This window comes from Cavia porcellus, unplaced genomic scaffold (genome assembly GCF_034190915.1).
Source record: "Cavia porcellus strain 051 isolate PalLab524CR breed Dunkin Hartley unplaced genomic scaffold, mCavPor4.1 scaffold_5, whole genome shotgun sequence".
NCBI classification, from domain to species: Eukaryota; Metazoa; Chordata; class Mammalia; order Rodentia; family Caviidae; genus Cavia; species Cavia porcellus.
In genome coordinates this window covers 83,995,843-84,022,593 of record NW_026947488.1, presented here as the reverse complement: position 1 = coordinate 84,022,593, position 26,751 = coordinate 83,995,843, and the positions used below count along the sequence as shown (strand labels likewise).

The 26,751-nt window shown below is 40.5% G+C and overlaps 1 long non-coding RNA gene and 1 pseudogene across 1 annotated transcript in view; one reads left to right on the top strand and one right to left on the bottom strand.

Moving 5' to 3' along the window:
• LOC134476131 (uncharacterized) overlaps positions 1-26,751 on the bottom strand; it is a 42,749-nt gene that overhangs the window by 10,026 nt on the left and 5,972 nt on the right. The gene's annotated exons all lie outside the window — the stretch shown is intronic.
• LOC106029091 (large ribosomal subunit protein eL39-like) lies at positions 7,921-8,075 on the top strand (annotated as a pseudogene).

Below are 26,751 nucleotides of genomic sequence, written 5' to 3'. Positions count from 1 at the left end.
ATCCTAGGAAGTGATTTTCCACTATACCCAGTGAAACCCACCTCTCTAGACCAAGACTCCCCCGCAAGGGTTTCTCTCCTACTTCACCAGAGCCTGGCTTCTCCTGGTTTTCTTGACCTCTCTCACCTTCTGCCTGTTACTTTTTTGCCCTCTTTGCCAAAGTATTGAGGTTTTTTTTCCCTGTGGTTGGCCCGTTGTGAAGATTCCCAACTCCCCTTCAGCAGAGTCCCGGTTGTCAGCAGCTGACATCAGTGTTTCCATGCTCCAAGGTGCTTGTTCCCCACCAAACCCTTGGAGAGAAGAGAGACATCACCCCACAGCTCTGGAAAAGGTAACCTGCATACCTAGGAGGGGCCATCAAGAAATTTAAAAGGATTCACTGATTTAATGAGGGAGTTTATTTCCTGGTTTCCAGATCATAATTTCTTTAGTATTTACAAATACCAGACTCCCCCCACCCCTGCAACACACACACACATGCACACACATAAAGGTAATTAGATTTTTTATATTTATGGGACCCACAGAGAAAATAATAGTATTACTTGCATTTTAATATTCAATTTTAAACCTATAAATTTAATTTTTAAAACCTTAAAAATCAAATTTTCTTATACATTCAAGCAATGATCATAAACTTAAATTTTATAATTCAAATTACAATAAAAAATTTAGTTTAAGGGGCTGGGGATTTAGCTCAGCGGCAGAAGCACCTGCCTTGCAAGCAGGCAGTCGTGAGTTTGATCCCTGGTACCGATAAAAACGAAAAAGACCAAAAAAAAAATTTAGTTTAAATTTTGCACACTTCAAATACAAACAGAGAATTTATCCATAAACTATTTGAAAAGATCAAGTCAATTCATTTCCTAATTATGTTTAATCGTTAAGCCTTCCTAAGATTATACCAAAATGTAGAGCAGGTTTATGTATTGTGATACCTTTCCAGGGTTACAAAAACATTGCAAAAGAAGAGGCAGATAGTTACAGGAGGTGTCCAGTCAGAAAAACCAGTGCTACTTCGATGTGTTGGACACAGAAAGCTTAACAGGGCCTTTGACTGCTAGAGGAACAGCAAGGGGAAGGAGACCTCTGTCCCAAGATAATACACTAGGAGAGTGCCACCACTATTCTGGCCAGAAAACATATGGAAGAGTGGTTGTTTCAGTCAGTGTTGTGCTGTTAGAGCAGAACAGCACTGATGAAGTAAATGACAAAGAGAATTTTATTTGGTGTTTGGTGCTGGAGGCTGTGGAGCCCGAGATTGAAGACCACATGGCAGAAGGCTTCCCATGGGTGAGAGAGGAGAGGGCGAGGGCAATCCAACAGTGCTGCGTGGGGCATCGGGTTTCCATCACATGAACATAGAACATACATTAAAACTGTAACAGAGTTAGCAGAGTGCACAGCCACTGCCATGCAAGGATCTAAGATGATCCATGAGAACCGCCGTGCCCTGCAGGAAGATGAAAGCCCTCTCCTGCAGGAATCCTGCCCACTGGAAGCCCAGCTGTGTCAGGACCAGCACCAAACTCTTCTCTCCTCACACAGAAGGAACAAGTGCACCCCCTAACACACCCTGTGCTGTCAGTGGCCACAGCCCAAAAGGAGAAATAAAAATTTAAAAATAGCCCCCACACACTTCTATTCTACTTCTTACAACAAAGCAAAATTAAACTTACAATAATATATTTATGCCTCTAACTTCCTTTTGTTCACATTATATTAATTTTTCTTCTTAGACACTATAAATATTTAATAAACTCAACTATTCCAGTAGCTATCGCCATCATTTTCTTTGGGATGCTCATACTACCAAAGGCAGGTGGGAACCCCTGTGTTCTTTCAGCATGTCTCCCAAAGTCCTTGAAATTATTCTTGCTTTGCTCGGTCTTGAGGTATTCTGTGCTTAAGACCGGAATCAGCTTCCTCCAAGTGGTCATGATTGCTTATCGAGGCCTCATTCTGAGCAGCAGTTGTGCAAAAGACAATGATAATAAAGTGCCCCATTGAAGTGACTGAAGCTGAGCAAATGTGGCCAAGATGGCATCTGCAGTATGCAGCAAGGGGCTATTTTGAATCTAATCTCAAAGTTTACATTTTCTCCATTTCATGGCATTTTGTGAAGCAGACGCTATAGTTTTGGCCTTTTGTTCATTTACTTCATGAATCAATATTTTTTATAGCTAAGGAATTGTTTCTTACAATTTTTACATTGGTCATAAGAATAAGGGTGACCTAAGTATGTCCGCTCTATCCAGACAGGTTGTCAACAAGCCCAATAAAGCATTAATATGATCATGTTTTGAAATTATTTTTATACCTTCAAGACCTCGCCTGAAAAGCAATCAAATTGGCTTCCACTTCAAGAGTAAGGGGTAACAACAAAAGAAATCATCTGGACAAGCTTAGTCGGTAGAACAGGAGGGAGTGAGGGTTCTAACCTTACCCAGCTCCAAACTTCAGAGTGAACAACCTGCTCTCTCCCTGCAGAACTGGCTCAAAGATCAAATGTGATTGCGTTCAAAACTCTCACCCAGGCCTCTGCACAGATCCAATGTCCGGGAAACGTTAGCACCCATGGGTAGTGTTAACTACTTCCTGGTTTCTCGAGCACTCGCTATGTGCAGGGTTATGACGAAAGCTGTGGTTAGTATAAGTAATCCTGCCCATCAAACACCAAGAATAATTATTTTAAAGATTAATCGTGTTGCCAGAAATAATGTTGTGTAACATTGGTCAGAGTCTCAAAGTGCTATTGTGAGTTTGATGAAGAAGAGCTGGTGGAGGACGCGGGCAAATCAACCTGGAGGAACAGGACATTGTCAACCACCTCCGTGGACAGCATCCACCCATCAGACCCTGGGAAAACGTATGAGTCAAACAGCCATTGCGTTCACAGACCTAGCGAAATAGGTAAATTAAATACACGTCACCACTAAGGACTAAATCAAATATTTGAGTATTTAAGTTGACTTGCCTTCATCAAGAAGCCAAAGGGAACTCTTTGTTTTTTTACACATTTATAAAAAAAAAAAAAAAGGACATTATGCCGCTCTAATCCTACTTACACCAAATACTGCACAGTTTATTTTTGTTTCTTCATTTTGAAGGGTTTTTCCAGTTTAAGGCCTATAAAGTTTTTATCCATCTGTGAAGATGGGATATAAACTGCAATCAGCTCAGTAGGATGTAATATATAATGTATAGTACAGAAAATTGGCCAGTCCTTCTGCCACATATTGTAAAATCTCTTTTAAAAAAAAAAAAAGCAGAAGGAAAAGCACCAGAAAATCCCTCAAACCACTGGTTCACAGCCAACCCTAGCTTAGTCACAGTAGATCTCAGCTTTTGCAGATAGTGGCAGAAACTGAGGATAAGCAATTTTTTTGAGGTCCTAATTTCTCATATATAGAATAAGTTAGCTAAGATAGTGCTTAGGCCTAATTAGTGACTGTCGCTACTTGAATCAATAGTTCAGTTTAGTTTAGTTTAGTTATTTAGTTTTTGGTACAAGGAATCAAACTCAGGACCTCACACTTGTCAGGCAAATGCTTATGCCCCGGTCCTTAATGAACATTTTAAAATATAATATATGATTAATGTCTTTCTATCAAGTTCAAAAGCAGTAGGGGAGAGCTGGGGATATAGTTCGGCAGCACAGCATCTTCCTGGCAAGCATGAGGTCCTGAGTTTGACTCCTGGTACCAAAAACAAAAAACAAAAAAGCAGTGGTGGAACTAGGTGCTAGGACAAACATTACAGTGGAAACCTAAGCTTACACTGCTGCAAACGCACACACTTCTTACAATCAATACATCTCTAGCATCCAGCCAAGTCTTCGTGGAAGGTTGCCCTCTCAGATTACTGGTAAATGCAGCAGAAGTTTTAGACCTCACCATGAAGCTCCTCTATGAAAAGGAAGCTAGGAAGGCAGTACACATGAACATATGTGTTTCTTACTCTGTGGGTATCAGGGGAGTGCGTCACCCACCTGCTTCTATGGTTGGGGGGTAAATTTTCAAGTGAAGTCAAACCCCCAAACTTACTCCACTTATGAGAACGCCAATCACATTTGTATTTTTACCAGAACACAGGAATCTGAATCAAAAACATAAATTGAGAGCTAGTTTGAGATTCAAAAACACCCTGAAATCTAAAAAAGAAGATAAATTACCCTGCAAGCACACCATAAGGGAATTAAGAGCACCAAAACTTGAGATAATTGAATCTTGTACTTAACACTAAAGATACTTTTCTGTCACCCTTCAAACGTTTACAAAATTTGATGTTTCACAAAAATCAACCACTTAATGAGCAACAAAAGGAATATATTTTACCCTTTAATTAGATTTTAATTTTTCCCCCATGGTTTCTTAGCTTTATGGATATACTTTTTTTATGTTTTGCTACATGTTTAACCATTTAATTTTTAAGTGGTATTGTAAATGGTATTGAGAGGTTGAGGTTTTTCTCTTTATTAGTACATAGTTGTAGTACATAATTATCACATTCATTATGGAGAGTTCCGTGTGTACATATCTCAATTATTTTTATCCCTGACCCCTTCCCCTCTATTCCCCATCTCTCCATCTCTAGATCTTCTCATTTACCAAAAAAATCTATCTCCCTGTTTCCTGTTGACTATGCTTTATTTTGCTCTTTAAGTTATGTATGCTTTGAGTTTCTAATACAAGAGAAGGTATATTTGTTTGTGGGTCGGACGTAATTCACTTAACATGATCTCAAAGTATATTTATTTTCTTATAAATAACACAAATGTGTCTTTTTATGGCAGAGTAGTACTGCATTATGAACAGATACTGTATTTTATTCATTTATCTGTTTGTGGATATATAAGATGGTTAGTTATTATGAATTGTGCTGCTGTATATGTGGATATGCATGAATCACTGAAGTACATCTGACTCTCAGGAAGATACCGAGGAAAGGAATAGCTGGGTCAAAAGGAATTTTTAGTTTTAGTTTGCTGAGAAATCTCCATACTGGTTGCACCCGTTTATGTTCTCACCAACAAAGTAGAGGGCCCTTTTTTTCCTGCAGCCTCATCAGCATTTGCCATATTTGATTTCTTGATGATGGCCATTCTTTCTGGAGTCAGATGAAATCTCAATGTTGCCTTAATTCGTATTTCTCTGGTGGTAAGATGAACATTTTTTTATATGTACATTGGTGACTTTTTCTGAGAAGTGTCTATTAATCTCAGTTGCCCATTTTTCAAGTGGGTCTATTTGGTGGGAACTGATTTTTGTTTTACTTCTTTATATATTCTAGATATTAGTCCTCTGTCTGAGGAGTATCTGGAAAAATTTTTTCTCAGTCTGCAAGTTGCATGTTCTCTCTTTTGGTTATTTCCTTTTGCTATTTAGAAGTTTTTAAATTTAATTTAATCTTATTTATTGATTCTTGATGCTATTTAATGTATAATTGTGATATTGTTTAGAGAGTCCTTACCTGTACATATGTTGTCAAGAGTTTTATCTATTTGGGGCTAGGGATACAGCTCAGGGGCACAAGTACCTGCCCAGCGAGTGCAGGGTCTTGAGTTCGATTACCAGTACCAAAAAATAAAAAGGAGTTTCACCTATTTTATCTTCTAGCACATTAAGTATTTCTGGTTTAATTCTTTATTTTAGTTTAGTATATGGTAAAAGATGGCTTTACAGTCCATTTTCTGCATGTGTATAGCCAGAATCATTTGCTAAAGATGCTATCTTTTCACCAACATATGCTTTTGATCTGTTTGTAAAAACTCAGATGGCTGAATGTACCTGAGGTCGTTTCTGCATCTTCTGTTCCATTCCATTGGCCCACATGTCTGTTTTAATGGCAGAATCATGTTATTTTTATCACTGGAGCTTGAATCTAGACTTGTGATGTGCTATTGTTACCCAGGATTTCTTGAATGCATCTTGAAATCTAGGCTTGCAATGTGCTATTGTTACCCAGGATTTCTTTTCCTAGTCTGGGTGTCTTATGGCTCCATGTAAAACTCTGGGTTGTTTATCTATATTTTGTGAGGAATGTTATTGGTATTTTCATGGGGATTGGATTAAATCTATGTATCAGTTTTAGTAGTATGGCCATTTCGGGTATATTGCTGCTGCCTATCCGGAAGCAGAGGATATCTTCCCACTTTTAGATACCCACCTTCCTTTTGAGAGTACTTGTAGTGGATTGATAACTGGTGGTCAACTTGTAATACCAGCTGAACTGAACCAGCGTGGCGCAGTGTGGATGGCCCACCTGAGGACTGTTGCCAAGATAAAAGAGAATAACTGGAGAGGAAGAAATAGTGTTGTTTGGTGCTTTTGGCTCTTCTGTTACCACTGGTTCTCCTGGAGGAGCTTGTTGAGCTTCTGTCCTGATATGAAGTTGTCTATTATTGTCAGAGGAACTTGGGACCTTGTGATTGCTGAGAATGGCTGCAGTTCACTTTGAGGGAACTCTGGTCCTTATTTTGAACATTGCTTCCTGGCTCTGGAGAGGAAGATGGTGTGCTGTTCAGTCTCCTGGAGAAGCTCATCACACAGCCTTCCTGATGTGAATATGGCTGTTCTCATTGTCAGAGGGGCTTGGTTGTCCCTGAGGATGGCTGTGGTACTTTTCAGGGGAGCCCTGGTCCTTTCGTTGAGCATCACTTCCTGACTCCAGTGCAGAACGTTCAACCTACTAGCACAGACATTTCATCACAATGGCATAGACTTTCTGAATTCCACTGCTGACCTTTGGAACTTCTCAGTGCTGATCTGTGAAACAGACTTGTATGAGTCATTGTCATGGGCTCTTGACCTCCAACTGGACTTGTGGGAGGCACTGTCATGGGCTCTAGGTCCTCTGCTGATCTCCTGCAGGGATCCTGGCCCTCAGCTGGATTCACTAGGTTTTTAGTGTGTAGACACATTTCCTGCACTTCTTATACTCAACTCTTTGGGTAACTATTATAAAATAATATTATAAATTATGTGTCCCATATATAATCATTTTCCTTACAATCCCTGACGGCAACAGCACTATAGTTTTAATTTACAGGTCTTTCACCTTCTTGAATAGATTAATTTCTAAATATTTATTTTTTCTTGCAATGGTGAATAGGAATCTTATAAATACAAAAAATACCTCAATATAATTCAGATCAGTTTCTAACAATAAAATGCATTCAAAATAGAAATATAAAAAATTAGAAACATTTTCTTTGTTTTGCACCAAAAATTGAACTCAGGACTTTGCTTGCCAGGCAGGTGCTGTGCCTTTGAGCTACATCCCTGGCCCAGAAATACTTTTTCAAAAATATTTCATGAGTTAAAACTAGACCATTTAAGGTTATAAAATATTTATGAATGAATACCAAGGAAAATTTAACTTATATGGAATGTGGCTAGTGCAAAACTCAAAGGAAAAAATTAGATATATTTGAAAGGAGGAAACACTAAATAATGACCTAAGAATTCAGTTTAAGAAATAGTAAAACTAATAAAGAAAATAAAGCAGAAGAAATGCACTAATAAATGTAAGAAAGAAATGAATGAGATAAAAAAACAAAGATAACTAAAAACTAGGTTTAATAAAGTCAGAAAGTGACTCAGCAAAGACTTACAGATAAAACCCTCAGAAAACTAGATAATGATAAGGGAAAAAGGGTACAAATCAATAATACGTATGAAAATCAAATATAAGAACTGGTACAGAAAATCTTTTAAATTTTATGAGTACACTGAGTGACAATATTTAGATGAAGTAGACAATTTTTGGAAAAAATATTTTAATAATCCATTTGACTCCAGTCTAGAAAAAAACTAAAAAAAAAAACCATAAAAGTAACCAGTAAATTTAAAAAATGAACAAGTAGTTCTTCTGTTTCTGTTTACCGTCGTGTGCATGCAGTTGTCTCTGATCCTCACCATGTCTTCTCACAAGACTTTCAGAGTCAAGTGATTATGGCCAAGAAACAAAAGCAAAATCATCCCCCTCCTCTGTGGGTTTGGATGAAGACTTGTAATAAAATCAGGTACAAGTCCAAGAGGGGACACTGGAGGAGCACCAAGCTAGGACTGTAAAGAATTGCACAAGAGCTGTAGCATGTTTACTCCCTGTGTGGAGGTCACAGATGATACATTTGTTATCATGGTCAGGAGTATATCACAGTATCAAGCTAAAAAGATATCACTGGCTCCACAGTTAAACATGCTTAATCAGGAATCTTAATTTTTCTTTTTCTGTGATCAGCACTAGCAAGTCAATTATAAATGTTTGAAACCTTTAAAAATGCATGATTTTTTTTTAAAAACTCAACTGTGAATGAAAACAATAATTTTGGGATTGTATGGCAGTTTCTTACAAACTAAACCTACTTTTACTCTATAATTCATCAATTGCACTCTTTGGTTCTCATTCGTCCAAATGACTTGAAAACAGTGCATATGAAAATCTGCACGTGGCTCTGCAGAGTAGCTTTATTCCTAACTGCCAAAACTTGCAAGCACCCAGCATGTCCTTTGGTAAGAAAATGGATAAACTGTATTACATTCAGACAGTAGAATGTTATTGAACACTAAAGAGAAATATGCTATCAAGCCCTGAAACAACATGGAGAACATTTAAATCCATATTACTCAATGAAAGAAGCTAATCTGAAAAAACTCCATACTATATGATTCCAACTATAATTGCAATGCATATGTAACATTATAGAAAAGGTAAAATTGTAGTGACAACAAAATGGTCAGTGGTTTCCAGGGGTTAGAGAAGAAGGAGGAATGAATAGGCAAAGCATAGGGGTAGGCGTTAAAACTGTTATGTGTAACACTACAGTGGTGGATACTTACATTCTACTTTTGTTCAGACCCATAAGATGTACATCACCAAGGATGGGCCACAATGTAAACTCTGCCCTCTAGGTGTTATGGTTGGTACACTGTGTCAACTTGGGTAGTTTAGAAGCTGAACTGACTCAGCAGGGAGCCAGGGTTCTCACTTGGTAAATACCCTCATTCTGGGCAAAGGAGGGCAAGGAGATTTTGTGAGTGCTACACTGGCCCAGGGGTGGGGGGTGGCCTGTCTACAATATAAGCCAGGAGAACAGGCTTGTTTTCACCTTTTTGCTCTGGGTGCTGCCTTGTGTTGCCCCTCAGCCACACCACCCTGCCTTGGTAAACCTTTCCTGGCTTCAATTTGGGTATCAGGTGTTTTGTCTCGCAACAAGAGGAAGGTAAGGAAGACACTAGGTGATGTCGCTGTGCCAGTGAAAGCTCTTCAACTGTAATAAGGGGCCCACTGCGATGCAGGAAGGAAGCAGATCGTGGAAGAGTCGGCGCCTACAGGGGATTGAGGGCATGTGGAAATTCTGTACCTTACACTCAGTCTTTCTGTAAACTAAAAACTGCAAAAATTTAAAAGGGAGAAAGAAAAGCAATAAATTGACGGTTTTATCATCGTTTTGTCAAATCCTTGAAAACAGGTAACAAATATCTTTAACTAAATATTAGCAAATTAATTTATTGAATTTTTTTAATGTAAAGTTTATTACCAGAATGAAATGATGGCTTAACTTCAGTATGTCTGTCAGTGTAGGAACCAACTTACATTAAAAAAAATAAAAGAAAAATATATTATTTCAATAGATTTAGAAAATGTATTGAGCAATTTTAAGTTCATTTATAATTAAAAAATAAACCCTAAGCAAAATAGAAAGGGAATAGTGCAGAGAGAGAGATAGAGAGTAAATGATGTTCTCTAAAAATTATAAAAATATATTTAATGATGAAACTTAAGAAAATTTCAAAAATTTTCAATATAATCTTTTATTCAACCCAATATTTTAGACACCACAATGCGATCAGAAATAGATATTAAATATATAAGTGTGGAAAAGAAGAAGCAATTGTGTCATTGATTCCAGCTAACATCTTGTTTACATAAGTATCTATTTTCTGTTGCCAGGTAACAAATTACCACAAATTTGGCAGTTTTTACACATTTATCTCAATTCTACGGGTCAGAAATCTTTCATGTGTTTAAAGTTTCACAAGGCCAAAATCAAGGTGGAGCCCTGCTGTTTTCTCTGCTGGAGCTCAGGGTCCGTGGCCTAACTCATGTGGAAGAATTCAGTTCCTTGTGGTTGTCACTATGCTGGTTATCACTTGAAAGCTGCTCACAGCCCCGGAAAGCTACCTACTGCCACCTGCCACATAGGCCACACAGTAACATCTTACCTACTCAAATCCACCAGGAAGATCTCTCCTTTCTGTCCTCTAAGACTGAGTCCTACATAACATAATCACAGGAGTGACTCTCTCAACACATGCACAGGTCCTGCGCACCCCTAGGAAAGGAGATGATACACGATATGTACATCAACAAAGAAATCTCAACAGCATTTCAAAAACAATTATAACTGGGATGATTAAAAAATAAACCCTTCGCAAAATAGAAAGGGAATTTCTGGCTCAAAAGAAAAAAACAAGAAGGAAAGGGAAAGTAAATGATGTCCTCTAACGATTATAAAAACATATTTAATGATGAAACCTAAGAATCAAGAAACTTAAGAATTAAGAAAACTAGGATGATAGTTTAACAAAGTTACAAGATCAACAAACAAAAAGCCAGAGCACAAAATTTAGGTCAGAACCAAAAGGAAAAAATGTAATAGAAAAGAAGATTCCAATCTTAATACACAGTAAAACAAAACCACCAGATACCTAACTAAGAAAAACTCTAAGGAAAACAGTACAGTATGTGAGCCAGAGGAAATTATGAAACAATAGTCAAGGATATGTTAAAAAAAAAAAACCTAAACAAGGTAACTTATTTACCGTGGTAATACGTAATATTTTAAATATACCAATTCTCCCCAAATTGATCTATAAATACAATACAATATCAATAAAAATCCCAACAGGTATGTTTGTGACACTTTAATCAAGTCCTTCCTCAAATTAATAGTAAAAAATAAATGAAGAGACAGCTAGAGAAAAACGAAATAGAAAAAGCAGGAGCAGGGAAGAGATATCCTATTTCCAGGATAACATAACTTACGAAGAGTGCAGAGATATTACAGTCACATAGCATCACAACTTGGCCCAGACAGACAGACAGACTAAAATTACATTCTAGACGCAGCTCTTTACACAGATGAGCACTGCATTTATGAGAGGGGGACGTACAATTGAGACCAATAAATTGTTGCCAGGACAGCTTGCTATTGATTTTAGGAGAAAAATCACTTTTCACAAACATATATGAAATTGCTGATCTGACAAACATTTTTATACCTTTGAAGAAAATAATAGGTTTTTTTTTATGACAGAGTAAGAAAAAATTTTCTTAGGGCATAAAAGTGCAAATTATGAAAGAAAGGGTAAATTTGCTTATGTTAAAATTTAGGACATGCACAGAACAAAAGTCAGTATAAGCTCACGAGGGGTGTGATTGGCTCCATCAGCAGGGCGCCCATGCCTTCTGCTTCCATTGCATGCATCCATGGAGAGCCCCGGGAGACAGGAAAGCTGTGAGGAAGAGCATTGAGCCTCCCAGCTTCCACAGAGGTCCCATGGCTGGGTGTGACCCTCCATAAACCCTCACAGCTCCTGAGAGACCCTCTCCGCTGGCCTCACTTCCTCCAGCTCCCTCTGCACTCCATCTGTCCAGGGGTACAGCAACCTTTACCGTTATTAGTCCTGAGTTTCCCCGAGCCCTTCCATACCCTAACTGCCCACCCTGATTACCAAATTAAACATATTCTGTATTTTTTCCTAGGACACGGACCAGTACACTGGTACAAATTCTGTTTTTAATATATTTACCCTATTGGGCAGGTTACTCTATCTCTCCTCAATAGCTTCATCTATAAATTGTTCTGTCGCAAGAATTAATTGCAGTACTGTATACAAGCTCCTCAGCATGGCAACCAGCAAGGTAATGGTCTCCATTAGGGTCGTGGCAGATCTTGTTACCACTGTTTCTTCATTGCCTCCCTGATCTGAGTAGCACCTAACAGTGGTTGAAGAAAACACTGTATCACTTAGGCTTTTCCAGAGAAACAGAAACAGAAACAAAATGAGGGAGGGAAGGAGAGAGAGAAAGAAAAAGAGAGAGAGAGAGAGAGAGAGAGAGAGAGAGAGAGAGAGAGAGAGAGAGAGAAAGCAGAGACAGAGAATGAGAATGAATTTACTGGGAAGACAGATTTTAAAGGCTGAGAAGACCTGCTGTCTACAAGATGTAAATCCAGGAAAACTGGTGATATCATTCCATTCCAAGCCCTAAATTTTGGGCACCATGAGATGGTATACGTCTCCATCCAAGTATGAAGGCCAAGAATGAGAAACTCCAATGTTTGTGGGAAGAATGAGATAAATATCCCAGCCCCAGCTTCGAGAAAGGCAAATTCACCTCTGCTCTGCTTTTTGGTTTAATCCGGACCCTCAACAGATTAAATGAGGTTCATTCACACTGATGAGGGTCTTCTTTATTCTGTCCACCTACTCAAATGCTAACCTCTTCCAGAAATAGCCTCACAGACCCCAAAGCAATATTTTACTGGCTATCTTGGCATCCTTAGCCCAGACAAGGTGACATAAAAAAATTAAACCTCACAAACAGCAAATCTGAATTTAACACAAGATAGACGAAATACACTTTGCTCTAAGACTCAAAGAAATTCCCAGTGTTCTTACTATTATCATAGTAATAACCATCAAATACTCTTTATAAAGAGAAATTATATAAAGTGGTCTGTCCACCTAAATGGGCCAGCCCAGGTCATTTCCTGTCACAGAGTGGCCTTGGTTATTTCCAATAACTCACCCACCACCCACCGCAGCACAGTCATGGATGCCCTTGCAGTACAGGTTCACAAAAGCAGCCGCTAGGTGGGGCCCAGCCAGTGCCACTCCTGCAGCTGCCTGCTCTCTCCTGAGTGCAGCCTCGTACCAGGGACTGCAACACTGGTCCTCGTACACTTCCTTACCAAGACTCATGCCCAAACCAATCATCCCCTTTCACTTTACACACATACATATTTTTAAATATGGTACAAGTTATAACACAGCAAAAAGTTTCATTTGGTGTGACATTGATCGTTCAAAGGAAAATCATGCCACAGGTAATGTGGAAAAACAGGGTAGTGAGCACCTGTGTGCCTGTGCCATTGGGACAGATGCAACACTTGAGCTGCGGATGTCTTCAAATTGTGTATGTACAGCTGCCTGATTTTGTGTAGGATATGTATCCTCCTGACTACATTAGCATGAGGTCTAAGAACTCTCGGATTGTGAGAGCGTCAGATGTGTGAACAGAGAGGAAGGGGTCAGACTGGATGCAGGCCCAGAGCCCTTCATGGTGAGGGGCTGGACCTCCGCTCGGCTGGGTGCTAGCTACATGGGTGGAATATTTGTTAAAGCTCATGGAATTGAATGCCCAGAAACTGGGCATTTTTCTTATCTTTAAAGGAACAAAAAGTCAAAAAGAAGTTACGCTTAAGGCCACATCCCATTGCACTAATTTCTTCATATAGCAGAATACTGAAACATTAACCAAATTGATCTGAACTCCCCAGAACTTGACCAAAACTTAATGATGAGTGGAAGGACCTCTGAGACCTGTAAGTAGCAAAAACAGAGTCAACTGGGAGTAAAACACCTACATAATTACAAGGTCAACACCTCAGCAATCTGTACTCTTTCAAGTGGGTGTTAACTGACAACGTACTCACCTTTCTGGAATATGCTTTGGCTCCCCAGAGATCTCAATTTTTCATCAACGTGTGCCCAAAGTTTCATAGCATATCCACCCAAAGCCAAAACATGATTAGGCCTATCCCTAGGAGGTTGAACAAGGAAACTACAGTTTACTGACACAACATTAACCTATATGAATGTCTCTGGTGGTGAACCCAGGACTCTGTTTCAAATGTTTTAATCAACAATTTGGATAAGGGCATAGATGTGATTACTAAATATTCAGAAGCCACATATCTGGTTGAAACAACCAATAAGATGGGTCACAGGCTCATAAGGCATATCACATAAGCAGGATGATAACTAAGCCCAGGTCAATATAAACTAGAATTAATTAAAATATAAACCACTATTAGATAAAAAGGTGCCATGTAAATATAAGGTAGGGGTCAAGAGGATTGACGGAAATTTATGGAATAGTCCTGTGATTTTAATTGGTCATATTGAAATAATAGCCAATGGTATGGTATAGTAGGTTAAAAATTACATTTACAGAAGATCCACTCAATTCAGTACTGAACATCTCCATCAGTTCTAAGTACCGCATAGTAAGAGTGGCATTGACAAATGAGAGGTTGAGTCACATTAGGGCACCATAATGGTAAAACGTTGACTCCTCATCCTACTACAAACACTGTAGGAAACAGCAGTGTTTAGCCTGATAAAGTATAGACAGTCACGGATTGAATGACCAGCCACCCTGGTTTGTCCAGAATGGAGAAAATTTCCATTCCCAGAACTTTCCACTTTTAGCACAGCAGAGTTCCTGGAAAACCAGGATAAGCTGTCACCCCAGGACAAAGTGAAAATAAGGTAAGAGATGCTAGGCATTACACAGGACACACACACTCTAATTTCCAGATGTGAGATGGGCTGTTTTAGCTTAACTGCAGTGGATCACGTCCACTATAGAAGTTACCCAGACACAGAGCCGGACTCAGGACAGGGATAGTTCTGAGGCTCCCCGGGAGCTTCCTCCACAGGCAGGAAACATTGTAGGTCTGCCTGAGGAGGAGCATGTGTTTTCTCTCTGTCTCTCTCTCCTTCTCTCAGAAAATTCATCATTGTCAAAACTCTAAGTTCAGCAGTGCTTTAAGCAGACTATGTTGTACCAATCATGAAGGCAGCTATGTATTCTGATGGTATCTATATATATGGAACACGTATTGGAAGGCATGATGCATTTTGAGGGGAGCATTCACAAGCACTCCCATCGCCTTTCCAGTTCAGCCCAACCTGAGTTTGCAGTCCTCTGGAGAAATGGTGAGGTTGGATGATGCCTAGATTGCTTTCAACGCCAAGGTTCTATAATTTATAAATGTAGTACATAATTTTTCTGAGACTGTATATTGTTTCCCTTCACTATGGTCTCTTAAAATTTACTCAAACAAAATGAGAAAGATACAAACAAAGTGAAGAGAGAGAGCCAGTTCACAACTCCAAAAAACAAAACTAAGAAGAGATGGCCCTCTGAGGAGGACAGTGGCAGGAAGGGTGCACTGATTAAGACCTTTCTGCAAGCAGACCCAGAGAGGAAAAGGGGGGCAAGAGATGGGTAGGGGTGTTCACTCCCCGGTCCTGGGGCAGCAGCACCATCTGTCAGAGCAGGGGCTCAGGATGGGGAGCACAAACCAGAGGAGCCAGGGATATGAGCTTGGACAGGCACCAAATACCAAAGACAGAGGCTGTGAATCACAGTCAGAGAGGTTAAGAGCCCCAGCGTGGGCTGCGAAGTGGACAGGTCAGACAGACACAGGCTTGTATTCAGCTCTGTCCTCCTTGGCTGTGTGTGACTTGTGCATGTTACCGAAAACTTCCATCTGCAAAATGCCCCAGTAAGGGCCAAGCATCCAGCCAGTGCCTGGAAAATGTCTGTTAATGTTGCTGCAGTTCTGCTGCTTCTTATCGTGAGCATCAGCAGTGGGCACTCCCACTTGTTACTCCCCACTCGCTTCTCCTCTGTCTCAGGCTCCGTGCTACCCAACCCAGAGTGTTTGCAATAACACAAGACTGACAGATACTGAGTCTAGTAAGAGGTTTTTCTCTGCCTCAAAATGAGCAAATCTAGAGTTCAGCTGCCGCGGGAGATGTCACTGAAGAGGCACACCACCAGTTCCAGCATTTGCATTCCAGAAAGGGAACGGGAAGGCTAAAAGGCAAGAGGCAAAGAGCACCCCTGCTGAGCCGGGGTCCTTTTAAAAGTTCCTGCCCCGAAGCCCCATTACAGAAACTTTGTCATAGCATTGGCCGGTATCAGGCCACACAGCTGCCCAACCACAAGGGTACTGCACTGGGTTTAGCTGAATACATCAATGCTTTGAGCCACACTGAGATCTGGCCAGGGAGAGCCTTAGTCCATCTGGGCTGCCACAATGTAATGCTATATAGTGGGTGGCATATGAACAACAGAAATCTATTTTTCCCAGTGGTGGAGTCTGCCAGAAGGTTTAGTGTTCCTGCTTCATGGTCAGCCCTTCTTCACTGTGCCTCCACACGGAGGGAGGGATAGGTGTCACTCTCAGTCCTCTTTCATACGGACATTCATTCCTCTTAACTCCGCTCCCATGACCCAGTCAGCTCCCAAAACCTCCCCTCCTAACACCCTCACTTTGAAGTTTAGGATTTTAAGATACAATTTTGTGGGAAACACAAACATTCTTCCCATCACAGTAAGAAAGAACAGGAAAATGGATTCAAAGCAAGCAGAGAGCTATCTGCCTTGGCTACTTTCTCTGGATGTATTTATTTAGCACTTTGCCAGCTCTTTTTTTTTAGGCAACTAAACGCCTGCCCGTCCACATGGTATAATCTGAGTGTTCAGTCCCAGAAAGGAGGTCAAGGCTGTTAAGGAGAGGGGAGACTGCAGGCCATGCTGTGATGCCTTGGCAAGGAGCTCTGTGATTCCCAAAGCAGAAGTGGTCATAGCACTGGACTCAGGATATTTTTGTTTATGAGAAACAGCATGATCGGGAATAGAAAAAGGCTTAGGTAAGGCTTTTTTTTCTGAAGACTTTGGTGGAATTGGCAGAATGATTAAAAAACAATGTTCTACCATGACTCTCTTCTTTAAAAACAAAAACAAAACAACAAAAGACTGGGCCAAGAGGAAGCGGGCCTTTGCAGAGGGTTAGTATTACACTGTCGTGCAGGGACTGAGAAATGCTAGAGATTTAGGTCCCGCTTAGGCTTCCTGTCAGACACAGTTCTGTGTCTCCATGGCTGCATGGTGTCAGTGGTGTGCCCACATTAGCCCGGCTGGCTTTGGGCTCCTCACACGTGGGCACCCAGAATCCAGGAGGAATCTGAGAAGAGGTTTCCCAGCTCCTTAACTACACAACTTCCTAAACCAGTGATTCTCAAAGTCTGTGGCCCAGAGAGGGATTAGCAGCATCAGCATCTCCAGAACTTGTCATAAATGCGGGCTGTCAGGCCCATCCCGTGCCCACTGACTCATGGGTATCGGGTGGGCACGGTAGTCTGTTGCACCAAGCCCTCCAGAGGATTCCAATGCATGCTCACATCTGAGAACCAGTATACAGGCCACTTTTTAATGACATGGAACTGTTTGAAAATAGTAGCAAATTTTAAGTTCCTAACACATACAACAGAAGAAATTTTAAAATCAGTAAAAATTTAAATCAGTTGTCTGGATTCTGTGGTATCGAATGTGTTCAGAGAGAGTTTAAGTAGAGTGAATTAGAAAAGCTTCTAAACACCTACAGTTAAATTTCTATGTTTTTATTTTAATCATAATGTCTCTTTATATCTGTTTTCCTGTTAGCAGAGTCAAACCAGCTGCTGATCACAAGACAGGCCAATTAAGAGAAGGGATAAGATGCCGAGACAAGGAGCGCTACTTTATCGAGGAAGCCAGATGGACACATGCACTGGTGACTCTTGTCTCTAACTCCATCTTTGCCAGAAGGCTGATTTAGGAGTAGTTTATACAGATGGTGATGGGTATTTTCAGATTAGTGCTTTCTCAGAGTAGCTGAAAGTTGATTGCAGATAGTGAGCCTTCTCACGGGAACTGGGGGAGGGAGATGACCCACATCTGACTCTTACTGTCTGCTCATGAGGTGCTTTGCAGTTCTGAAAATTTTAAGGACAAAGATCATTATTCCTTTGGGCTATGCTTGTTCCTTCCTGGTTTGCCCATGTGCAGTTCCTGATATATAGGACAGGTTACAGAAATGGCCATCCCAAGCCCCACTTGCTGATTGTCGAATTCATAGTAATGAAAGAACCTACCTGATCACTGTGGAAGACAAAGGTTAGATGAAGGACAGTTGGACACAAGAGCTAGACTCCACACTCAGCTTCACTCTATCTGAAGGTTGTGGCAAGAAATGATTTATGACAGGCATTGTGGTACATGGAGCTCTGCAGGGACAGTCTGGGGGCAAATGAGAGCCAGATGGACTCTGGACAACTCTGTGCCTCACTGAAGACAAAAAAAGCTAGACATTGGTGAAAAAGAACCTAAGCAGCCAAGGGCCACAATGTTCTCAGATGCAATCTTTATACCAACTTAGCAGGAGGTGCTCAGAGGCAATAGCCGGGTGCTTCTGCCAGCTTCCCAGAGTTGCTAGGAAGAGGTCAGAGAGATGGGGGACCCTGTCTGCTAAGAAAGGAAAACAAAAAACAAGTTCCAGGATCCTTATGCACCCAAGAGTCCTCATTTGGCCTTCTTGCTCTGTGCTGAACATCACCCAAAGGGAAACAGCCAGTCCACCCACTGACAAGGCTGGGAAGGAACTGGCAGTCATGTGGAAGACTTCTGCAGATAACAGCAGCCTTCCGAGAAGAGGGTTTAGGACTGAGAGAAAATCACAAAAGGGAGGTCCCAGCATACTGAGCTAAGCAAAGCCCGATGCAGCAAAAACAGGAACCCTGGAGACTGGAAAAGGCAAGATAAAGAAACAAAAAGAGGAAGATATCTAACACAATAAAAATAATGAGAACATTTGGTTTAGTATAATTTTCCCCCTGCCTTGCATGTAACCTCCTGTGCACAACTTTTAAAGAAAACAAATTAAAACATAAGGTTGTGCAATATTTGTTTTTGAGCTGTTCAGGGACTTTTTTGTATAGTTAACACACTACCTGTGTCTTTCAGATGCTTTCCTCCAGGTGACATTTTCAGTAGCCACTAACCTCTCCTGGTACAGAATATGGAAATTGAAAGCAGGCTCTTGGTTGCTGCCCAGCACAAATTGATCATACACAGAGATGGTATGTTTCTGTACAGCTTATACGAAATAACTGTTCCCTTAACTGAATATCATTCCACAATTTTAAAAAAACGCACCTATTTTGTTGTTGTTGTTGACAATCTGAATTCTTTTAGGTAAGTACAATTTTTACTTTAAACAGAAATAATTTATTTGCAAATATACACCTTGCCAGACTTTTTGGCATCAACTACAGGAATAAGATGTATCAAAAAGTTTTGGTGATTACTGTAATTATTATGACCCCATTATTGAGAAAAGCCTCCAATTTTAACACTATCTCTGCTGTGGACTAAATTATGCACACCACATCCCCACAAATTTACCACCCCTGGGTGTTGACGACCTAACACCCAGGACTTCAGAATGTGACTATTTGGAAATAGTGTCTTTAAAAAGGCAATTAAGTTAAAATAAAGTCATTAAGGTGGTTTCAGTATGATCCCTCTGCTTAGAAGAAGAGGAGATAAGAACAGACACATGCACAGAAGGCAGACAACCACAGAGGCCTTGAGAGAAAGCAGACACTTACACCTTGTTAATGAACTTTTAGCCTCCAAATTTATCAGACAACAAATTATTCTGTTTTAATACACCACTCTGTATTTTTAAATGGTAGCCTGAGCTGACCAATATACTGTACTAGTGATGGTGAACATTTTAGAGCTCTCAGAGATAACAAACAGCCAGCTGTAGCACACATGCCACAGTGTCGCCACCAGTGTTGATATGAAAGACTTTGCTCATTAGAAATGCTGGCCTCACCTGCAATCAGCATTATGGCAGGCATTTGCACTATTCCAATTATTTCCAGCTCTCAACCTCGTGGTGAGAAGAATGATAGTGTACCTTCCCATCCCCTGGAGAATTTAGGCATGGTCACACAACATGCTTTCATAAGAGGTGAGTAAAAGTGAGACCATTTCTATCATTTCTGTATCACTCCCAGAAACTTCCAGAGCATAATCATGATTTATTCTTGTCTTTTTCCCTCAGTCATATCAATGAGCAAAGCTCTATCAAAGTCCACTCCATAAATTAGGGGCAGTGTTGATAATTACCATGGAAACCCCAGCCAACTAATGAGACTCACAAATTTTTGTGATTAGGCTCAGAGATATACGAACTGTGAACTGTTACTGTAACACATCCCATCCTGACTGCTACATTGGTTTTCTCAGTTTAAAATGGGTCATATAACTAATCAAATTCAAACATTTGATTGTTTTATTCAATTCAGACATATATTAAACTATTGATCTTTTTTGAATTTTGATTTTTAAAAATTCATTTGTTAATGAGCCCATGTATGGTACCTGCATCATGGTTTAGAGGATACAAGACTTTTATAAAATGCAGGAGGCAGGGAGATGTGCCTGAGGTCAGTCCAAGGAAAGGGCAACTCTGCAAGGCTCTCCATGCAGGCACAGCTAAAGGAGCATAAAACCACAGTACTTTAAACTGAGAGTTACCTCTGGTTATCATGTAATCCGTCCCTCGCCCAGCATTCTACATGGAAGAGACACAGCCAGTTTGCATAACTGAGCTGGGACCGCACTCCATTCCTTCTAACCCTCAAGTCAGAGCCCTCTGCAGTGTGCCAATCTGAATCGAAAGACAGGATTTCATTTTAGTCAATACTATCCCCTTACACTAAATCTGGATCATAATTCTGCTATTTACCTGTGAAAAGAAAAATATTTTTGCACCAGCATTTGTTTCAAAAATCATGTTCATACAATCCAACTCTTCAACTACACTACAAGCTCTTTCAGCCCTAGTATACAGGAGCTTTTAAGACACTTCTGAGGACAGAGCCCTTTTGCTGGGCTTTGAGGACTTCCATTTTTTTTCTTAACCTTGGGAAGTTGCTGGTGCCGTTCCAACCAGCTTCAGCGATGTGCTGTTTGGTTTTCCTATAATTCATTCTCTCAAGCTATCTTGTCTGCCTGAAACAGACACCCCTTGCTCATCTCACAACCTGCCGCTCTCCCTGCCATCCCACAGACGCAGCTCTTGTTAATTAGCTCCCCAGCTTGAAGATTCACCTCGGCAATTACATTCTGACAACTCAACCAACTGCTGTATTTATGTGTTCTAAGTCACCTAGGTGATCATGTCATCTAGTATCAGTACTTACCAGTACTTCTGTGTTCCACTATATATATGCCCTGTCACGCACCCTGTGGAAAGAATGGTGAGGAGGAAAAAACAATGTGGCCGAGGCCCACAGTAAACATCAGGGGACAGGTGCCTTCCTCCATGGTGTGAGGAATTGGGTTTAGTTTGTCCTGATAACAAGTCGATGCAAATCTGTCACAAACAGTTTCATCAATCAATCACACCAATTCCTAACCTACAAATATGAATAACTGTTAATGGATTTTCCTTTGAAAATTTCTTAAAAGAACATAAAAAGTAAGTATTATTCTCAGGGCAAAAGGACTTTAAAATTCTTTATTCACACTGTAATGAAGATAGCATCTTCTTAACCAGGAAAGAACAAAATTTATTATTTGAAGCTTTAGTAACACTCCTTGCTTGCAAAACTAAAAAAGTCCTAAATTGTAATTCACTTAGCATCCACTTATGATAGTCAAGGAGAATGTTAATTCATTCTTGGGATGGCAGATGTCTTAAATGACTGATGGAAAACAAAATGCCATGCCAAATTCACCAGAAAATATATAATTGAGCTATAAAGACACTGTGCTTTTAACTAGCATGGCATGCCAAAAATGAGGAGTTTCTTTGGAAAATCACAAAATCTAACATAGATTACTTGCCAATTTTCATTTTATTGTGTTTAAAAAATCATCTGTTGGTAATTATGTGTCACAGTAGGCTTGTCAAATCTTTGCAAGAGAAGCAATTTTTTTCAATTCTCTGTAAGCTAAATTACTTTTAGTTTCACATGTGAAAGCACAGTAGAACAGACTTAAGGAACAATTCAATTAATATTCTCAAGCTTATAATATCTCCACATCAAAAGTAATGGAATAAAGACTATCTCCTCTGTGTACTTTTGCTAACAGTCAATATTGAGATGATCAAATAATTTGAATATAGGGAACCTGATACTTTTCATCTTTTATGGAAGCTACCAGTTACTGGCTAGCCCAAAGGCTAATCACAGTGTCCTAATGCCCAGGCTGGGTCACACATCAGCCTCAGGCAGGCCGACGTCCAAGTGGTGATTTGTTGTGGTGATGTGAAGAGGAATGCTTCAGTGTCAGAGCCAAGGCTTTATCCCATGGTCCCATGTTAACCAGAATAAAATAAAGCTCTCGTTAATGGTGACAAGGACAGCCACTTTCCTTTAAAAGTGATCTTTTTGTTGGGCACTAAAGATTGAGTTCCTCCTTTAGAAGTCTTCTCTTAAAATGAAATAATACCAACTCCCCTCAATACATTTTGCTGCATAATTAACCCCTCAAGTCCACCTCGAGTTTCTCTGATGGGTCAAACCCGAGTTTGATTCTCTTCCCTGGTTGCTTGCAGCTGATGCAGACTTGAGCAGATACATAACCTCTATCTGGACCCCAGTTCATTCCTCTAACTGGTGGGGATTTCTGAGATCATTCTGGGACAGAAAGCATCTCACATCACATCTGATACACACATCCCCAAAACACTACTTTCCCTTTCTTCTTGTAAATGCTTTAGTGACAAATCTGTAGTCTATAACTGTGCTTTCATAGTAATAGCCAACTACAAATGATTATACTTAAATCAATTTAAATTAAGTCAAAATTTCAGCTCTGCAATTACACTTGCCAAACGTGAAGCAGCTGGACGCCACATGTATCTGGTACAGACATTGATCATTTTCATCCTAAAGTTTTACTGGACATTGCTGGCTGTCTTATCCTCTTGGATTTTGGGGTTTTCTAACATACCCTAGTTAGTATCCTCCCAGACTATGTCATGTGAAACTCATCCTTGGTGACGGGAATGAATGCAACCACCTCATCTCTATTTCTGCTTCCTCAAAGAATCAGACCCACTAGATTCAACCGGAAAGGCTCTCTCCTTACTTCCCAGATTTAGAGAACTCTTCTGAGATGTACCACCACAACCCAGCTCTCCCAGCAGTGATGAACGTATGACATGTGTGCTGCAGCGGGCTGCTTGTTAGCACTGAAAACTCTGATTCACCACCACTGCTCTGGAGTCTGCACTGCAGCCTCTGCCTTTCCCTAGAGAGTGGGGCCAGGGAGCGGTGTGAGCGTAGCACCACAGGCTCCAGCCCTGAGTCTTACTCCCAAGCAAACACCATCTCTAGTGTCTCACTGCAGCCAGCGTAGGTCTCACAAAGGTTACAGGTACCATATTTAGGAGGCTGTGAATTCCCCCAAGAGTCCCCAACACCTGTGTGGGAAAGGCCAGAAAGTCATGCTGTCCTCTGAAACTCCAAGGGTTTGAGGACCAACATCATGAGGAATGTGTATATTTAAAGAGTTTAAACTAAACAAAAGTTTCCCTTAAGTATAGATGTGGGCCCAAGCAACCAGGTGAGATGCACTTTTCTCTACAGGAAGGCAGGATGGTGCCTGCAGATCTGGGCAAAAGCTTCCTCTCGTAGGAGACGGAAGAGTAAGTTGTCTCAGAAGCGTGCAAGACTTTCTTTCCAAGACCCCTTAAGATTCCTCTGACTCACCAAAAAGACAGCTCTGAGCCTCCCCTTTACCCCCACAGTGATCTAGAAGAAAAAGGTGGTTGGGGCAGTGAGGGCCTAGCCAGGGCCCCCAGGGAGTACATGGGTAGTATGAATCAGTATAAAAGTGGACATCAGAGCAGCAAGGGGAAGAAGGGACAGCTACTGGAAGGTCCACCAGCCTCACCTGCTCTTGGTGAATTCTTGAAGCTTAGTTACGGAAACTGGGCCCTGAGGCTCAGGGACCTCCTCTTAGTCCATGACCAAGAGGGAGCCAGAAGTCGCCATGGATAACTGGGAAGCAGGGCCACCATGCCCTCCTCTGCACACCACTGCCAGGTCCCCTGACAAGAGTGCTTTAACCAAACCCTGGCATTTAGCTGTCTTCAGGGAAGACATATCCCAGCCTCTCCAGCGAGGCGGGTACTATGCCATGAGCTGAACTGTGTCCCTCTACAGTTCATACGCCAAAGCCCTGACACTGGTTTGGGATGTAGGTCTTTTGGATGTCTGGAAGATAATTAAGTTTAGATTAGGTCCTGAGGGTTGGGCCCCTATCCTAGGTCCAGCACCCTAATGAGGAGAGACACCATAGCTTGCTTCCCCTCTCCCTCTGCCATGGAAGGACACAGTGGGAAGACCAGCCTGGAAGTGGACAATCACCCAAAAGTGAATCAGCAGGCACCTTGATCCTGCTGACTTTCAATTTTCCAGTCTAGGAGAAAATACATTTATCTTGTATAAGCCACCTAGACTGTGGCCTTTATGGTCGAGAAAATAAAGCATAAGAGCCTTTTCAAGCCCTTCTTCTCTGCTCTCTGGTTTCTCTGTCACAGGGTGGGAAGAGGCAGGTAGGCACAGATGTTCAGGGGCAGCTGGGTGCCTCGCTCAGCACACTGCAGAGCTGCCAATGGCTGCAGTCAGCTGCGTGAGAACTCAGGTCTCTGGCCTCAAGAGCCTGGCTATATTTCAATGAAAATACACCTAGGAGGAGCAGCATGTGAGCTCCAGCAGTCACACCACATACGAATGAACTCACCACCTCCTTTCCTGGAAGTTTTAATGTGGGGAACTATGACTGGGCCTGAGACAGAAGAAGAGTATGGAAAGTTTGACTCAGAGGAAAGAAAACAAGCAGTAGCTGCATCGTGAATAAGGCAGACAGAATTATAAAGCTCCAGTACAAGTGGTGGCCTTTCTATCGTGGGAGATATTAGCATGAAGTGTACTCAGAAGTCCCGTATTGCAGCCAGGCATGGTGATGCATGCCTATGACCCCAGCATTCTGCTAAGATGAGGCAGAAGAACCACAAGTGTGAGCCCAGCCAGAGTAATTTAGCAAGACCCTGTCAAAGAAAAGGGTAATATAGCTTATTACAAAGGTTCTAGTTTAAATCCCCAGTACTGCAAAATTTTTTAAAAATCTCATTTATTTAGTTACCTAGAATAGAATAGGGTAATACAGATTACCAGAAGATAAAAATTTATTCTTTTATTCTAGGTAGCACACATTACACCCCAAAATCAACCACTGCAAAAGGGTAGATGACATTTCTCTTCCACTCCTGTCTTATATCCTATAGTTGCAGTTCTTGTGAACCTGAAAACCCCTGTTATCATATATGTGTTGAAAATACAGGAAAACAGCAGCATGTTTGCCCTGCTCTGCTCCTTGCTAAAGATGGTTTCCTAACAACACACCCAGATCCACCTCCTTCTTAATGGTTGTACTATATGAAGTTATTACAACTATTCAACCATGCCAGTCCTTTACTGTTCACTCTTTCAAAAGATAGGTACACTAGTAGAGCTGCGCATGCCAGGTACCTTTTGTTCTAAGCAAGGTGGAACAATGAGATGTTTGATCTCTGTAACCTCAAGTAGTTTACAGTACACATAAGGAATGAGAATGCTCATATATACTTCTTTATACATACATACAAATTTATTATTATCATGTACTCTAAAGGCAGAATTTCTGAAGAGGCATCACTAATTTTGATACATACTTTGAGTAGCCCACTAAATGGGTCTTATCAATTTACTCAACCACCTTCTCTAGTATCTTTTTTATTAAAAGTCAATACAGCTTAGGGCTGGGGCTATGGCTCAATAACAGAACCTGCTCAGCATTCACAAGGCCTTCAGTCCAATCCCCAGCACCTTAAATGAATGAACAAATGAACGTTGTTACAGATTCATACACCAATATGTTTTTTAAAAACACAAAGTTCTCTAGATAAAAATGTTACTGGTGAAAGAAAATGGAAGTCATACCCCTGAAACCTCTGAAGGGATAACAACTGAAGCAAAGAAACAACTTCATGGGACTGTAAAAGTAATCACATCAGAAATAATATCTCAGGTAAAAGAAATGAAAAACATAACGAAAGAATTGCTCAGCATATCTAAAGAAGACATAGATAAAAAGAGGAGCATTAGAAAATGATGGAAATCTTGAATGAGCAAAATACAAAGGAATTACAATACATGAAACAGATTCAAAAAGATATCCAGGAAATTTAAAAGTTCATCAAAAGCTGCAAAATCACTTGAAAGAAACTGAAGATAGACGTTCAGACTGTGAAAACAGGATTGCAGCTAGCAATCATGAAAGGAAAGCTCTTTTAAAAATAACAAGGAACCAGGAAATAACAATCCAGTGGCTACAAGATGATGCAAAGAGAAATAATTTAAGAATGATAGGTATCAATGAAGAAACGGGTCAACACAAATGAAATAAAAAGGCCATTTACAAAAGTAATAGCAGAAAACTTCTCAAACATGGGAAAAGGATCTGGTATATCTGGAGTCCGATATAGGACTCCAACTAGCCATAACCAAAGGAAATCTACACCCAGACATATAATAATCAAAATCCCAGAAATTCAGCACAAGAAAAGAATATTAAAAGCTTTTAGAGGAAAGAAACAGAACACTATAAAGGAAAACCAATTAGAATCATGGCAGACTTGTCAACACAAACTATGAAGTCAAGAAGAGTTTGGTATAAAGCATTTCAAATCCTGAAAGAAAATAACTTCCAACTTAGATTGATCTATCTTGAAAAACTATCTTTCCAAGTTGATTAAAAAAAATGAGCTACTTC